The sequence below is a fragment of the Podarcis filfolensis genome (genome assembly GCF_964270895.1).
Source record: "Podarcis filfolensis genome assembly, chromosome: 2".
NCBI classification, from domain to species: domain Eukaryota; kingdom Metazoa; phylum Chordata; class Lepidosauria; order Squamata; family Lacertidae; genus Podarcis; species Podarcis filfolensis.
In genome coordinates this window covers 104,670,303-104,687,167 of record NC_139605.1, presented here as the reverse complement: position 1 = coordinate 104,687,167, position 16,865 = coordinate 104,670,303, and the positions used below count along the sequence as shown (strand labels likewise).

The 16,865-nt window shown below is 44.0% G+C and overlaps 1 long non-coding RNA gene across 1 annotated transcript in view; it reads right to left on the bottom strand.

Moving 5' to 3' along the window:
• Positions 1–16,865, bottom strand: part of LOC310755762 — a 1,619,227-nt gene that overhangs the window by 639,205 nt on the left and 963,157 nt on the right. The window contains exon 2 of the long non-coding RNA XR_014544520.1: positions 15,996–16,118. This is a non-coding gene — a long non-coding RNA (uncharacterized lncRNA). The remainder of the gene's footprint in view (positions 1–15,995; positions 16,119–16,865) is intronic.

Sequence of the window (16,865 nt, the reverse complement as noted above, 5' to 3'; positions counted from 1 at the left end):
AACGTTTTGGAAGTCGAACGGACTTCCAAACCGGATTCCATTCGACTTCCGAGATACAACTGTATTTTACACATTTTGACTTGCCATTATTTTTATTGATTGTAGTTTAGTAATTCTTTATTGCAATTGTTAAGTGAAAACTGTTAAATATTATTTGCTGGTATTTTACGGTTTGCTATAACATTCCAATTGCTTTATCTGATACGTTTATTTTAAAGTTACATTTTTATTACGACGTTTTTGTATTAGATCAGATTATTAGGTGTGTGGTCTCTGCTGTCTATTTTGTTGTCTCCTCAGCTTGTAAACCGCCTTGTGTGTAGCCATATAGAAAGACTGCATTCAAATTAAAAGAGAAATGAAATGAATACATGAAAGAAGAAAGTACTGTTCCCCAGCCCTTAGAAATTGCCAGCGGTAAGCACACAGGTGGGAGAAGGAATAAGAGTGCCAGTTGGAAAATTTAATGTCCTGCCATGTCATTTTAGAAACTAAGTGCTTCAACCTTGGGTCCCCAGATGTTGTACAACAACACCCATCACCCCTGCTATTGGCTAACCTGGCAGGGGATAATAGGAGTTGTAGTCCATCAAATATCTGGGGACCCATGATTGAAGAGCTCTGCAAGTCTACACTGTGGTGTTCCATGCATGTCTATTAATCCTATTTTAAGGCTGTCCATCCTCTAGAGTAGGCTGGCAAAGTAACCTGTGCTGGAATCTGAGAAGTTGGGGAAACTGCGAAGGAGACACCGGGGGGCAAACAACAGGGAATGGTCGTCTCTACTATCCTTTCCAGATGGCTGCCCACTGTTGGAATACTAGGCTAGATGGACTTCTGGTCTGATCTCCCTCCTTCTCCTCTCTTATGAGCTGCAGCTTCTGTGCGGACTAAAGGACAAGTAGAAACTTGATAAGTGAGGAAGGCAGAGACCGTTTTAGGACGGAGTGAAATTCTCAACAACATGAGAAAACAGACACTGTGAACTTAAAGACAAAACTCATTAGAAACTAACCCGAGGGCAAACACTCTTCACTAATGCGTTGTTAACTCCCGCTCTCTAATTATCTGCAGCCCCAAAGAGAAAGCGAGAGAGAGAGTCAAGCTCTTTAGACCTGTTTTTGAGACATTCATCCTTATGGTGCAACTTGTTTATGGCCCGGCTGACTGGCAGATGAAACAGTCGGGGGGGGGGCAAAAAAGCTTAGAGCAGGCAGATCCTAATCTACAAATTTATTCCGAGGGAAACCAATTTAAGCAGAGATAGAAATTCTACCTAGGAATGACCAATCGGCGCATGATAACAGGCAGTAAGGCCTGCTCAGTTGCTGAAAGATCTAGAGGGTGAAAATTTAAGGTGTTTTAAAAGTAGAGACTGGGATGCGGGTGGCGCTGTGGGTTAAACCACAGAGACTAGGACTTGCTGATCAGAAGGTCGGCGGTTCGAATCCCCGTGGTGGGGTGAGCTCCCATTGCTCGGTCCCAGCTCCTGCCAACCTAGCAGTTCGAAAGCACATCGAAGTACAAGTAGATAAATAGGTACCACTCTGGCGGGAAGTTCCAGCGCATTTGACAACCAAGGTAGGACTGTACTCGAAAATCCATTCCACCCCCTTGAAACTGAAGCCAAAGTATTGTGCTAGTTTTGTGCCACAGGTGTCACATTTTTTGCCAATACCTACTAGTGTGTAGAGGGATGCAGCTGGTGCTGTAGTCCATGGATAGGCAAACTAAGGCCTGGGGGCCGGATCCAGCCCAATCGCCTTCTAAATCCGGCCCGCTGACAGTCTGAGAATCAGCATGTTTTTACATGAGTAGAATGTGTGCTTTTATTTAAAATGCATCTCTGGGTTATTTGTGGGGCATAGGAATTCGTTCATTTATTTTTTTCAAAATATAGTCTGGCCCCCTACAAGGTCTGAGGGACAGTGGACTGGCCCCCTGCTGAAAAAGTTTGCTGACCCCTGCTGTAGTCTAAACCACTGAGCCTAGGGCTTGCGGATTGGAAGGTCGGCGGTTCAAATCCCCACAACAGGGTGAGCTCCCGTTGCTCAGTCCCAGCTCCTGCCAACCTAGCAGTTTGAAAGCACATCAAAGTGCAAATAGATAAATAGGTACCACTCCGGCGGGAAGGTAAACGGCGTTTCCGTGCACTGCTCTGGTTTTGCCAGAAGTGGCTTAGTTATGCTGGCCACATGACCTGGGAAAACTGTCTGTGGACAAATGTCAGCTCCCTCGGCCAGTAAAGTGAGATGAGAACCGCAACCCCAGAGTCATTCGCGACTGGACTTAACTGTCATGGGTCCTTTACCTTTTTTTTACTAGTGTGTACTGAGACATGAAATCAGGACTCTTAGTTAATGCCTCTTCCAACTATCAAAATTTCCTCCAAACTCATTATTACATTAGGGGGCAACTGATTTGAAAACATACATCAGGCAGAATTGCATATCAAATGTGTATAGTCGGAAGGATTCTCCCAAACGCTGAATTTTGGGAGGGATTTTTTAAAAATGAAAACGGATGTATAACTGTGGAGAACCAAACTCTCAGAGAGCCAGTGTGGTGTTAGGAGCGGTAGACTCGTAATCTGGTGAACCGGGTTTGCGTCTCCGCTCCTCCACATGCAGCTGCTGGGTGACCTTGGGCCAGTCACACTTCTCTGAAGTCTCTCAGCCTCACTCACCTCACAGAGTGTTTGTTGTGGGGGAGGAAGGGAAAAGGAGATTGTTAGCCGCTTTAAGACTCTTTAGGGTAGTGATAAAGTGGGATATCAAATCCAAACTCTTCTTCTCTTCTTAAGCATGGATGGATAAATCAGAAACAAAATTGACACACCTCATCCCACTAGCCTCTGCTGTGTTGCACCTTATACTTGCTTGCAACTGTATCAGCTGTTCAATGGCTTAAAAAATAATAATGGGGGAATTTACTGCAAACTGAACATCCCAAAAAGTGAAAAATGCCAAGCTAAGCAGTTGGCTCCTTACCTCTCTCGCCCTGACCTAGCCACTGTGATCCATGCGACGGTCACCTCCAGACTGGATTATTGTAACTCGCTCTACGTTGGGCTGCCCTTGAGACTGACCCAGAAACTCCTTACGGGGTCCTCGCTGCGGGATCACATTCACCTAGTGCTATACCAGCTGCACCGGCTCCCGGTGGAGTACAGGATCAGGTTTAGGGTGCTGGTTTTAACCTTTAAAGCCCTATACAGCCCAGGACCCTCGTACCTACGGGACCGCCTCTCCTGGTATGTCCCACGGAGGACTTTACGGTCTTCAAACAAAAACTCCTTGGAGGTCCCGGGCCACAGAGAGGTTAGGCTGGCCTCAACCAGAGACAGGGCTTTTTTGGCTGTGGCTCCAATCTGGTGGAACACTCTGTCACAAGAGACTAGGGCCCTGCGGGACTTGACATCTTTCCACAGGGCCTGCAAGACAGAGCTGTTCCAGCAGGCCTTTGGCAATCCTCACGGAACTCTAGCCCAATGGTTGCCATTAATCTGATTTGAATTGATTTTATAATGAAATGATTTTAGAATGTGGTATCATTTTACTGTTGTTAGCTGCTCTGAGCCCGGCTTCGGCTGGGGAGGGCGGGATATAAATAAATAAAAAATTATTATTATTCACTTCACTGTCATTTTTCGTGTGAATAGAAATAGGAAATTACTTATCTCTCACATTGACTCAGCTAATGACTCTAGAGCCCGTCGTGTGAGGGTTGACCTCTTGGACTGTAACTGAATCACAGAGCTTGCCCCCTGGGGTGCTTAGTCAACAACCTTGTAATAAGCATTCCAAATTTGCTTTTCTTGTGGAATGAATAGTTGGGTGAATAGATGTCTATGCCTGCCTGGACTTCCACATCAGCCTTGACCACCAAACACATTTATTTGGGAGGTTCTGGAGCAGGAGGAGAGGGTAATCGGCAGCTGATCAACGTTTCCTTTCGTAACCAGGAAAGGGCATGTTAAAATAGATTGATAAAATGATATTTTTTTGCAACAAGGGAGAATGGGCGGGTGCCAAATAGAATGAGAGCCTTAAGATCTAAGCTCATGAAGTGAGGGACTCTGGGAAATGAATGAATCACTGCTTTTCCAACCAGCTGATTGTGGGTCATCTCTAGGTTCCCACTTGAAAAGCACATGAAGACAGCAGAGAAGTTAGAATGTGCCCATTGTTTCTGTGCAAAGGGGGAAGATTGGGTGAAAACCAGAACAGGTATAGGCTACAGAAACTTTTGCAACTACCACAACAGGGATCCCCCACCCTCCAACGTTTCCCTGATGAAAACAGGGGTGTCCTAAATAATAATAATAATAATAATAATAATAATAATAATAATAATAATAATAATAATAATACCCTGCCCATCTGACTGCGTCGCCCCAGCCACATTAAATGTCTGTGTCTATATCTCATACCCTCCAACATTTCTCCAATGAAAATAGGAACATCCTATTCCATAATAATCTGACTGGGTTGCCCCAACCACTCTGGGCAACTTCCAACATATAAAAACATCATAACATTATTTTTTTAAAAATCTTCCCTATACAGTGGTACCTCGGGTTAAGAACTTAATTCGTTCTGGAAGTCCGTTCTTAACCTGAAACTGTCCTTAACCTGAGGTACCACTTTATCTAATGGGGCCTCCTGCTGCCACCGCACGATTTCTGTTCTCATCCTGAAGCAAAGTTCTTAACCAGAGGTACTATTTCTGGGTTAGTGGAGTCTGTAACCTGAAGCGTCTGTAACCTGAGGTACCACTGTACAGGGATGCCTTCAGATTTCTTATAAAGCTGCATGGTTACTTGTCTGCTTGGCTCAGGAGTCGCGTAACTCCATCCTCTCCAACATTTCTCCACAGAAGATAGGGATGTCCTACCGAACCCGTCAACATTTCTCTGATGAAAATAGGGATGTCCAATGGAAAAGCGGGACATTCCAGGATCCAATCAGAAACCAGGATGGCTTCTGTAAATCCGGGGCTGTCCCTGGAAAATAGGGACACTTGTGAGGGTCTGGACCCCTTCTGGAAAAACACTTTTCAATTTAGTTGAAAGATTGCAATGCTTAAGTGCCCATGGTAGCTTTGCAAGGGAGGAAGGTGGGGGAGGATCCAGATCTTGGCCACACCCCTGTGCCCCTTGTTCGCCATGGCCCTGTGACCTCCGAGCAGTGCACCAGGTCTAGTCGGCACCAGCCACCACTGATGCCTAAGAAATGCACTAAGAAGCTCCCTGTGCGTCAGGCAGATGGTGGATCCATAGAAAGACATTATTTTCTGGCTCCTGGTAAGTGAGAGCTGGGCCATAAAGAAGGCTGATTGCCAAAGAATTGATGCTTTTGAATTATGGTGCTGGAGGAGACTCTTGAGAGTCCCATGGACTGCAAGAAGTTCAAAACTATCCATTCTGAAGGAAATCAGCCCTGGAAGGACAGATCGTGAAGCTGAGGCTCCAATACTTTGGCCACTTCATGAGAAGCGAAGACTCTCTGGAAAAGACCCTGGTGCTGGGGAAAATGGAGGGCACAAGGAGAAGGGGACGACAGAGGACGAGATGGTTGGATAGTGTTCTCGAAGCTACCAGCATGAGTTTGACCAAACTGCGGGAGGCAGTGGAAGACAGGAGTGCCTGGCGTGCTCTGGTCCATGGGGTCACGAAGAGTTGGACACGATTAAACGACTAAACAACAACAAAGAACAAATGGACACCAGTCATACACATGCACCCCCCAAAAAAAAACCCAGAATATTTTCATTATGAAATTCCCGTGCTGCTCTAAAGCTACTGTCGAACGCACATCCGGATTGGTGAATAATTAATGTTGACATCCATCAGAAGCTGCTTGTAGCAGACTACTTTTTGTGTCTGTGTCATGTCTGGTATAACGACTGCCCATTACTCTGTTTGGGCCTATCAATCAAGCGGCCTCCATCTTCCAAGCCCTGGGGCATAGCAGGAAGTGAGGCTTGCTTAGCCTCCGAGACAAAAGAATCAATTTAAGGTAGGAGGAAAAGAAGGAATCTTCATTCTCCTTCCCCTCTCCTGGTTGCACTGAGACCAATTACCATGGAGAAAGGATGAAGAAGGCTGCTCCCTCCAGTAATCATGGGCAAATATGGAGGGGGGGGGGACAGGCTGCAGATGATTATCGAGTTCAAAGAAGAATCCAAGAGTTCCAATAAGCAAGTGTATTGCCGCAACGGCTTTTGGAAATGTGGCTCCTCACACGGGAGACTTCTGCGTTGCGGACACCAAGCGAGGCATGCTGTCTATAATCGTAACCAGGTGTCCTCTCTAAGTACAAAACACAAGGAAAGAAAATAATATTTAAAAAGCGGACCATAGCGATTGAAGAACTCAATTGGTGTTGTTCTAGATGACCAGGAAGTCAACACCTTTCATGTATGAACTGCATGATTCCTGGTTGTTTTTTTATTCTTATTAAATTTGTATACCACTTTTCATTAAAGGGTGGTTCACAACGTAAAAAATCAAGATAATAATAATAATAATAATAATAATAATAATAATAATTTATTTATACCCCACCCTTCCCAGTTCAGAAACTGGGCTCAGGGCGGCTAACAACAAATTTAAAACACTTAATTATAAAAGCAGCATAAAATACAGCATAAAAACATGAATAACAATAAAACTCAAAACTCAAAAATCAGTTTAGGGGAAATAAGCTTTATATAATCCCCATGGCTAGCTAAAGATAAAAACCACAGCATACATAATAAAAACCAATCACCCCCACCCCTTCCCACAAACACATTTTTAAAGGTATAGGATGATAATCACCCAAAGGCCTGGTTGAAGAGGAAATTTTTCGCCTAAAGTTGTATAATGAAGGCACCAGGCGAGCTTTCCTGGCGAAAGCATTCCACAAATTGAGAGTCACTGCAGAAAAGGTTCTTTCTCGTGTTGCCACCCTCCAGACTTCTTGTGGATGGGGCACACAAAGATGGGCCTCAAGATGGTGATCTCAGGGTCTGGGAAGGTTCATATGGAGAGCGGCAGTCCTTGAGGTATTGCTGTCCTGATTAAAAGGTAAAGGGAACCCTGACCATTAGGTCCAGTCGTGACCGACTCTGGGGTTGCGGCGCTCATCTCGCTTTATTGGCCAAGGGAGCCGGCGTACAGCTTCCGGGTCATGTGGCCAGCATGACTAAGCCGCTTCTGGCGAACCAGAGCAGCGCACGGAAACGCCGTTTACCTTCCCGCCAGAGTGGTACCTATTTATCTACTTGTACTTCATGTTTTCGAACTGCTAGGTTGGCAGGAGCAGGGACCGAGCAACGGGAGCTCACCCCATCACGGGGATTCAAGCCGCCACCCTTCTGATCGGCAAGCCCTAGGCTCTGTGGTTTAGACCACAGCGCCACCCGCGTCCTGCTGTCCTGATTAGATGTGGCTAATATAGGGAGCATGGCCTTTCTCCTCAAATGACTTGGCTCGCCCATTCTGATTGGCTACATAGCATTGTGACATCATGATTTTCACTGTGTGATCTGTGGTTGACTAGAATCTGCCAGAGGAAAGAAGCATCAGCTAGATTTCAAAAAGCAATCCTAGTGAAACTAGAAAAAAAATAAAACAAGTAAAACAAGCCATTTTCACATCTACTAAGCCTCACAATTTCAATTTCAATTTAGATAATTATAAACTTAAAGAACACTAGGCAGCCACGCTAAGCAGCTGACACATCAATATTAGGTCATGGTATTAGGAAAGGATATTGCAGAAATCTTTTAGTCAGTTTGCATTCAACATGAACATGGCAGACTTTGTATGTGAACTCAAACACAGCTTTCAAAATGTTTCCGGATTTTGCAAGGTAGTTCTCCAGCCAAGTTGTGTGATCCCAAATGTGCATACTAGGGTCAAGTATTCATTTACAGTGGTACCTCGGGTTACATACGCTTCAGGTTATATATGCTTCAGGTTACAGACTCCACTAACCCAGAAATAGTACCTCGGGTTAAGAACTTTACCTCAGGATGAGAACAGAAATTGTGCTCCGGCGGCGCGGCAGCAGCGGGAGGCCCCATTAGCTAAAGTGGTGCTTCAGGTTAAGAACAGTTTCAGGTTAAGTACGGACCTCCGGAACGAATTAAGTACTTAACCCGAGGTACCACTGTAAATGCATATATTAAGAATAATAAAAAGCCAATATCATTTTATATTAGGGGAAATTGCTTTGCAAAAATGTTTATATCAGGAAAAATTTAACACAGGAATGTGTGTCTTAGGAGAAATTCACACTAACATGCTGAACAATTTTCCTGAAGACTTCTTCTTTTTTCAAAAGAAATTGCAAACCAGGAGAATGGGGCAGATGTGGAAGAAGGCAACTGGGTGAGAAGGCCAGTCTACCCAGGCCAGACTTGGCAATAGCTAAAAGCAAACGGAGGACCAGAGAAGAGGCTGATAAACTCCTGCTCCCAAGAGGCATCGCTGACATCTACTTCATTTCTGTCTCCAGCTTGGTTATCACTGTATGTTAACAGCTCAGACTAGCTAAAAATTCATTTGCCTTTTGAGATGCTTGTGTGCAGTGCTATTTTTCTAGAAAAACTGGTGCTGGAACTCAGTTCCAGTGAGTTACGGCTGAAAAAAAGCCCTTCTCTGTGTGTGTGTGTGTGTGTGTGATTGTTGTTTTTGGTTTTGGTTTTGGTTTTGGTTTTGCTTTTGGTTTGGTTTGGTTGGTTTTGGCTTTGCTTTGCTTTGCTTTGCTTTTCAGATGCTGTTCTCATTTCCTACTTGGAAATACAGTGGTACCTCGGGTTACAGACGCTTCAGGTTACATACGCTTCAAGTTACAGACTCCGCTAACCCAGAAATAGTGCTTCAGGTTAAGAACTTTGCTTCAGGATGAGAACAGAAATTGTGCTCCGGTGGCGCGGCAGCAGCAGGAGGCCCCATTAACTAAGGTGGTGCTTCGGGTTAAGAACAGTTTAGGTTAAGTATGGACCTCCGGAATGAATTAAGTACTTAACCCGAGGTACCACTGTACTCTCATTTGAAAGTTGCTGGGACACAATACCTGTTCACTGGGCTTGAAAAACAAATCAAGGCCAGAACACTACCCATTGTTGTATGTGCTTAGAGAGACCGGAGTTCAAAGGAAGGAAAAGAAAAGGAAAGCATGTTGAAAACTGAAATTAAGACTGGGAAGATGAGAAACCAAGAGAACCAAAAGTGACAGGTCCTTCCATCCCTTAATCTGACTATGCTGCATAAACTTAGAAAACCTGGTCAGTTTACTCTTTTATATGTAATCTAAAAATGTTTGAAATCACAAGAAACATTCCCTCACACTAGCATCATGGACACCAATCAGATATTGTGATAAAAACACCCCAAGCAGAAGAAATTGTGAGTCCCTTAAGAACAGTAAAAATATTGCTGAGAGGCTACAAACTACCTCTATATCATAGCGTTTCAAGAAAGAGGTCTGCTTCATCTGTGCCTTATTCTCAGGTTAGGGGAAAGCGTGTTCTCATTAAAGGAGAGCACGTGTTGCGGATGGGGCCAAGCAAAGCACCCCATGGTTGCCAGGCAGGATAGATTGAAGGGGCTTGGATCGGATTGGTGGTTGGTGTTACTGGGGTAAATTTGATGTTGCCAATATGTGATTAAGAAAAGAAAGGTTAAAAATTATATGGAAATTAGGGGAAGGATTTGCTGAATTGAATTAATTAGAGATTGGAATACAGAAAGGGGAGGTATGAGGAGGTCGGGAAAGTAAGTTTTATGAATATAAGGGATTGAAATTATACTTGTTGTTGTATGTGTTCTGTGTGTATTTTTACTGTTTCTGTTTTTTGTTTTTTCTATTTTATATAAACTTTTAAAACTTTAATAAATATCTTATAAAAAAAATAAATTTGATGTTGCCAATTTAGGGGTGGGAACAGAGGTTATTTAAACAAGGCTCACAGCATGTTCCTTTCTCTTTCGCTGTGGGCACCGGATCACCCGCCCTCCCTCCCTTATTTGGGCTTGTGCTTTGACCTTGCTATGCCTGTCATGGGGTCGTCTGCATTGGTGCGGGGGCCTGGTAGGAATTTTTCCTTTTGGCTGATTAGTGTGTGCCAATTGGTTTTTGCCTACTGCACAGCAAATCGTCACAACTTGTAAGGTTGGCGGTTAGGCATTGGTTTAAATTGGTTGGTGGAGGGGTATGGATTGGCTGTGCCTGCCCCTCCAATGCTGCTGCTGCATGGGAATTCCGTTAAAGGAATTCAGGGGCTTACCATCCTCTTATCCAAACCCCTGGAATCGGGTGCGGGCCGCGTAAGCTCCTGGGAGCATGCGGGGAGAAGCTGGGGGTCTGTGTCGCAGCTCCAGTTATCCCTGATCTTGTTCCTCCACACTGGCTCTCGCTGGAATCCGGGAGACAGTGCTGTCCCCCAAGGTGGGGGGGACAGCTAGTCATAACCAATGCCTAAGCAACCACTCACTATTTGTATTTTAATAAAGTTGTGGCCAAAATTATGCCAAAAACCCTAAACAAAAATTTTGTGTGATGTGTGAGTTATTGGGGTAGGGGTGTTTTGGTGACCTCAGCACGCAAAGGTTTATATTGTGTGAAGTATATCAAGCCAGTTTGGAAATTTAACAGAAATTCATGGGGTGGGGTGCGAACAAACAGACACATTCAACACACACACAAATTACACAAAAAATGGGAGATGGGGGGGTGGGATGCAATGAAAAAAGTAGGGATAAAATACAAAAACTAAGAATTGTAGTAAATCTTTTTTTTAAAAAAGTGACTGCTTTGGAAATAATATAGATTTAATAAAGCCAGAGCCTTTTGGAAAGGAAATGGGGAAACTCAATATTTAGAATATTAAGTGTTTTTAAATTAGTTTAAATGCAGCACGATGCATGTGCGTCGCAAAGGAAAACTGCTAGGCAAAATCTACAGCCCTAAAAAGTGCGTGCCAAGTGATTTTGTCATAATGAGTTGTTGGATGAGGTTCTGCCTCAGAAGTCCTGGTATCTGAATGGTGTCCAATGCTATTTAGAGGACATCCGCATGGGAGGTTTCTGGGCATCTTGGTGCTTTGGCATAAAACTGGAGAAACAAGAAGCATCCTAAAAAGTGGTACCTGTTGTGCTGAATTTTGAATATCCATCCACCTGTGTGGTGCTCAGTGCCACCTGCACTCCGAAGCAAGTTACCCAGCCTGCCTTATGGCAAGCTCAACTTGGGAATCGGTTCTGAGTCACACCTGGGCACTTGCTTACTATAATTTCAAAGCTTTCCAGTCTGTGGTGAGCTAGACATATGGCCCCACCAACACATGCAGGATTTGGCTTCCAGGCAATGCCCAAAGCCAGGATGAGTACATGGCGGCAGAAACTCATGATGAAGTCACAGCAAGATGCAGATGCCACCTCAATTTAAAGTACACGAGGTTTCCAGCATCCTTTCAAGATGTCGATCCAAAACCGTTTGTCAGTGTAAACATCAAGACTACTACACGGTTATTTTTACTGTATTCTTCACGTTTTTACTTAGCTTTTTAACATCCAGAGAGAACCCAAAGTGGAAGGTCCTTTCACCTTCAATTTCAGGGGTGAAACAATCCACAGAAAATGGGACCAAATAAAAAAACAAAATTTCAAGGCCCACCCTATTCCTGCGCTTGTAATCTATTTTAACTGCTTTTAATCTTGAATTCTGAGATTACACTGGGACCTGTTGGTGGAGGGTGAATAATAATAATAATAATAATAATAATTTATTATTTATACTCTGCCTATCTGGCAAGGTTTCCTCAGCCACTCTGGGCAGCTCCCAACAGAATAATAATAATAATAATAATAATAATAATAATAATAATAATGTGATAAAACATCAAAGATTAAGAACTTCCCTAAACAGGGCTGCCTTCAGATGCCTTCTAAAATACAGTGGAACCTCCACTGTGAGATACAGTGGAACCTCATGTTACGTACTGCCCTCCTTATGAATGCTTCAGGTTACGAGCTCCGCTAACCCGGAAGTAGATGCTCCATGTTACAAACTTTGCCCCTGGATGTGAGCAGATGTTGCGCACCGGCAGCGCGGCAGCAGCGGGAGGTGCCATTAGCAAAAGCGCGCCTCATGTTAAGAACAGTTTCAGGTTACAAACGGACCACCGGAACCAGAGGTACCACTATAGTTGTTTATTTCCTTGACTATCAAGAAGGCCCTCTGCCTGGTTCCCTGTAACCTCACTTCTCGCAATGAGGGAACCGCCAGAAGGCCCTCAGAGCTGGACCTCAGTGTCTGGGCTAAACAATGGGGGTGGAGATGCTCCTTCAGATATACTGGGCCGAAGCTGTTTAGGGCTTTAAAGATCAGCACCAAAACTTTGAATTGTGCTTGGAAACGTACTGCGAGCCAATGTAGGTCTTTCAGGATTGGTGTTATGTGGTCTCGGTGGCCACTCCCAGTCACCAGTCTGGCTGCCACATTCTGGATTAGTTATAGTTTCCAGTCACCTTCAAAGAGCGCATTGCAGTAGTTCAAGTGGGAGATAACCAGAGCATGCACCACTCTGGAGAGACAGTCCGTGGGCAGGTAGGGTCTCAGCCTGTGTACCAGATGGAGCTGGTAGACTGTTGCTCTGGACACAGAATTGACCTGCGCCTCCATGCTGTAATAATAACAGCAATAACAATAATAGAAACGAATCACAAAACCAAACTCTTATCTTAAAATGTCTGTTGGAACAAGATAGTCTTAGTCATGCACCTGAAGTTTTGCCTGTCTAATCTCAGTTGGGAGAGTGTTCCACAGGTTTGGGCCCACTACACTGAATGCACAATGTTGGGTTTGTGCAACTGTTCGGGGTGGGAAGGAAGGGTGGAAAAGAAAGAGAAGAGGAGACTGATCAGGGTCTGTGCCTCATCCTGTTGTGGCATCTCAAAATAAGATGCAAGTAGAAAACTGTCTCCAACTACACATTGAATGAAGCCATCTGTCTGCAGTCTTCCCCGTCAGGGCTGGCATACGGGAAAATGATTCTTTAAGGTGGCGGTGGAGAGAAGAGTGATATGCCATGACTGTAGCTGCTGTTCTGTCCACTCTCACCCAGCTGATAATTATTTATGGCTTGTATACAAGGCAGGAAAACTTAAAGGAGTCCCAACATGTTCTCCCTAAATAGCTGCTTGAACAAACAGAAGCTCTTCACGCCTGCTAGGAGTCTGGGGCTGTGTACACATTCGTGGTTAATCTGGCTCCAGTACGTTCCCACCTCTGTTTTTTGACTCTGCATACACACGGTAACAGCTGGAATCCACAGGCATCTCAGAGTTCCTTCTTTCAAAACCGTGTTTTGATGCAGCTTCCCTTAACACAACTTCACTACCATATTCTAGTCAGTTTTTAACATGGTGGATTAAACCCAAGTTGGTTGGTTGGCCAACTGGATTTTTATACTGCCAGTCAACCATTTTTTCTAAGTGAGGTGAACGCCAAGATGGTCTCTCCACACAGTAGGTGAATTCTCCAGCCTGGACACTAAGATCTAGCGCCAACAACCTTCTGGATAGGAACGCAGGTGGCGCTGTGGGTTAAACCACAGAGCCTAGGACTTGCCAATCAGAAGGTCAGCGGTTCAAATCCTCACGACGGAGTGAGCTCCCGTTGCTCGGTCCCTGCTCCTGCCAACCTAGCAGTTCGAAAGCACGTCAAAGTGCAAGTAGATAAATAGGTACCACTCCTGTGGGAAGGTAAACAGCGTTTCCGTGTGCTGCTCTGGTTCGCCAGAAGCGGCTTAGTCATGCTGGCCACATGACCCGGAAGCTGTACGCTGGCTCCCTCGGCCAATAAAGCGAGGTGAGCACTGCAACCCCAGAGTCGGCCACGACTGGACCTAATGGTCAGGGATCCCTTTACCTTTACCTTTACCTTCTGGTAGTCCAAGCAGGAAATAACCAGAGCATGTACCATCCTGGCAAAACAATGCGCAGGCAGGTAGGGTCTCAGCCGGTATACCAGCACGTGAAGCTGGTAGACAGCTGCCCTGTACACAGAATTGACCTGTGCCTCCATGGACAGCTGTGAGTCCAAAATGACTCCCAGGCTGTGCACTGGTCCTTTAGATTATAGTTACCCTATTCAGGAAAAGGGAATCCCCCACAAACGGCTGCCGCCTGTCCCCCAGAAACAGTATTCCGTCTTGTCGGGATTCAACCTCAGTCTGTTGACAAACAGCGCTCTGCAAGAAAGGGGGAAGGTATTAAGCTGTTAATGCTAGAGTATTATGCAATAATTCTAAAATAAAAAAGGAGTGAGAAATTACGACAGATGAATATGAAGTATATTTGTTTTGATAATATGTGTACATTCAATCATATGCACTGTTTGGGACACACTCAGGGGGTTTTCCCAGGGGGAACTCACAGGAACTCAGTTCCGACACCTCTCAGGTGGGCACCATTGCCATTTTAAGAGAATGAGGGAGGTGTTCATGGTGAGTTCTGGCCCCTCTTTTTCTAGAAAAATAGCACTGGGCACACTGATTTTCAGAGAGCAGAGAACAGAAAGCCTACCACAGTAAAGATGAACAGGGATAGAAAAATGAAGAGATTATTTAAACAACCTAACTGAGTGAACACCAGCTGCCTCCGTGTTCTGAAAGGACCTCTAGCCTTATTGAAAAATAAAAATAAAACAGTGATGTTCTGTAATTGGCTGCTGCCAAAGACCCAAAGATTTGGGGGGGGGGGGAGAGACATTCAGCATCTTAAATGAATCTTTTCATCCAACATAACGATGAGCAATGAAGTAGGAGCAATTCTGATTGATTTTTCTTCGGGGGGGTGAGAATTACCGGGGGGCAGAGCATTCATAGGATTGCTTCCTTAGTAGATTAGTAAATTTGGTAATAAATTGCTGCATGGTTTTCTTATCTTTTATAAGCATTTTCCTCCCTTGTCTGCATTTGCTTGCCCGATAATACCACCTACCAGTGTTACGCTAATTATCTCTTACAAATGCCAGGCCAGCGTCAAGTTAGAAATATTATGAGCAGATAGAGATGTGGCTGAATGAAATTCTGAATCTCTCTTCTATGGAGGATTATCAAAGGCTAAGCCTTGGCATTTTTCAGGTGTGATGTAATGGGAATAGATGCTGACAGAGGGCAGCATTTAGTATTTTTCACTCATTTTACTGTGGCTAGTTTGTCCCTACAGTGGTACCTCGGTTTTTGAACAGCTTAGTTCACGAACAACTTGGAACCCAAACACTGCAAAACCAGAAGTAGGTGTTCCTGTTTTTGAACTTCTTTTCAGAAGCCGAACATGCTCCGTTTTGAGTCTCCCCCGTGTTTCCTGTTGCGCTGCTAATTTGTGTTCCCCCCCATTGTAATTCAAGCCTTCTGCTTCCAATTGCAGTGTTCTGGGGTGATATTTGGAGCTTATATTTGGTGCTTTTGTTTTTGCTATTTACTGATTGATTGATTGATTGATTGATTGATTGAGTGAGTGACTGCAGAAATGGATAAAAGCCCCCATCCAAACAATGACTATCATCAGTGCAGGTAAGAAATTTTTTTTTAAAAAATTATCATCTACAATATTGTTTTATTTATTTTATAGTACAGTAGAATAATTATTGCTTTCATTTTATGGTCTCATTAGATAGTAAAATTCACGTTAAATTGCTGTTTTAGGGGTTGTTTTTAAAAGTCTGGAATGGGTTAATCTGTTTTGCATTACAGTGGTACCTCGGGTTACATATGCTTCAGGTTACATACACTTCAGGTTACAGACACTGCTAACCCAGAAATAGTGCTCCAGGTTAAGAACTTTGCTTCAGGATGAGAACAGAAATCATGCTCCGGCGGCACGGCTGCAGCAGGAAGCCCCATTAGCTAAAGTGGTGCTTCAGGTTAAGAACAGTTTCAGGTTAAGTACGGACCTCCGGAATGAATTAAGTACTTAACCCGAGGTACCACTGTACTTTCTATGGGAAAGCGCACCTTGGTTTTGGAACACTTTGGTTTTGGAACAGACTTCCAGAACGGATTAAGTTTGAGAACCAAGGTACCACTGTATTCCTAGGTGCACTTTTCAAGAGACAGCACTGAAATGTTTTTCAAGTTACTCTAAAGAGAGCTCACACAAAAGTGATTTTTGGAGAATCCTGGAGTGGTTTTACAGACAACACATTTAGTTGCTTCTAGGCGATGAGTTGTATTGAACTTTCACCTTGATTTATTTGCACAAAGTTTGCTATGAGTTTATACAACATTGGCTGTTCTATTGAGTATTTGTTCTGATTTGTTTTCAGGTTGTATTCTTCCAGAGACTTTTTGTCATCTTCTTTTCTTTTTGAAATGTATTGTTTCATAAAACTGGTTACTAAAAAGGGACAGGTAAACCTGTCAATTTCCATTTCTCATTTTTCAGATCATCCACACTTGTCCCATATCTAGAAAGCATGGGTCTGCAAGGTCTTCCACTTGGCCCATGACACAGCCTGCATAAATCCAGCTAAAAACCACTTAGTGAGCTTTGAACCACCACCACAGCCCCAGGTCCCAGCCTGATCTCTTAGCCACCATGTTAAACATTTTAGCTTGGCATTGTGCAAGCACTATAAACCCAAGCAGGCATTGGTTTTAAATAAACTCTTGAAAAAAGAGGCTGAGTGGATATGTCTTCGTAACTAATCGTCGCAGAATTACCACCACACACAAACACACACACACTGTGGCCTTGGTAAGCCCAGCTCATGTTATTTGGCATGAAAATGAGAAACAACTGCTTGATTAAACAAGGGGATGTACTTTGCCAATGCTTCAGTTGTGCAGCAATAATATATTAAGAT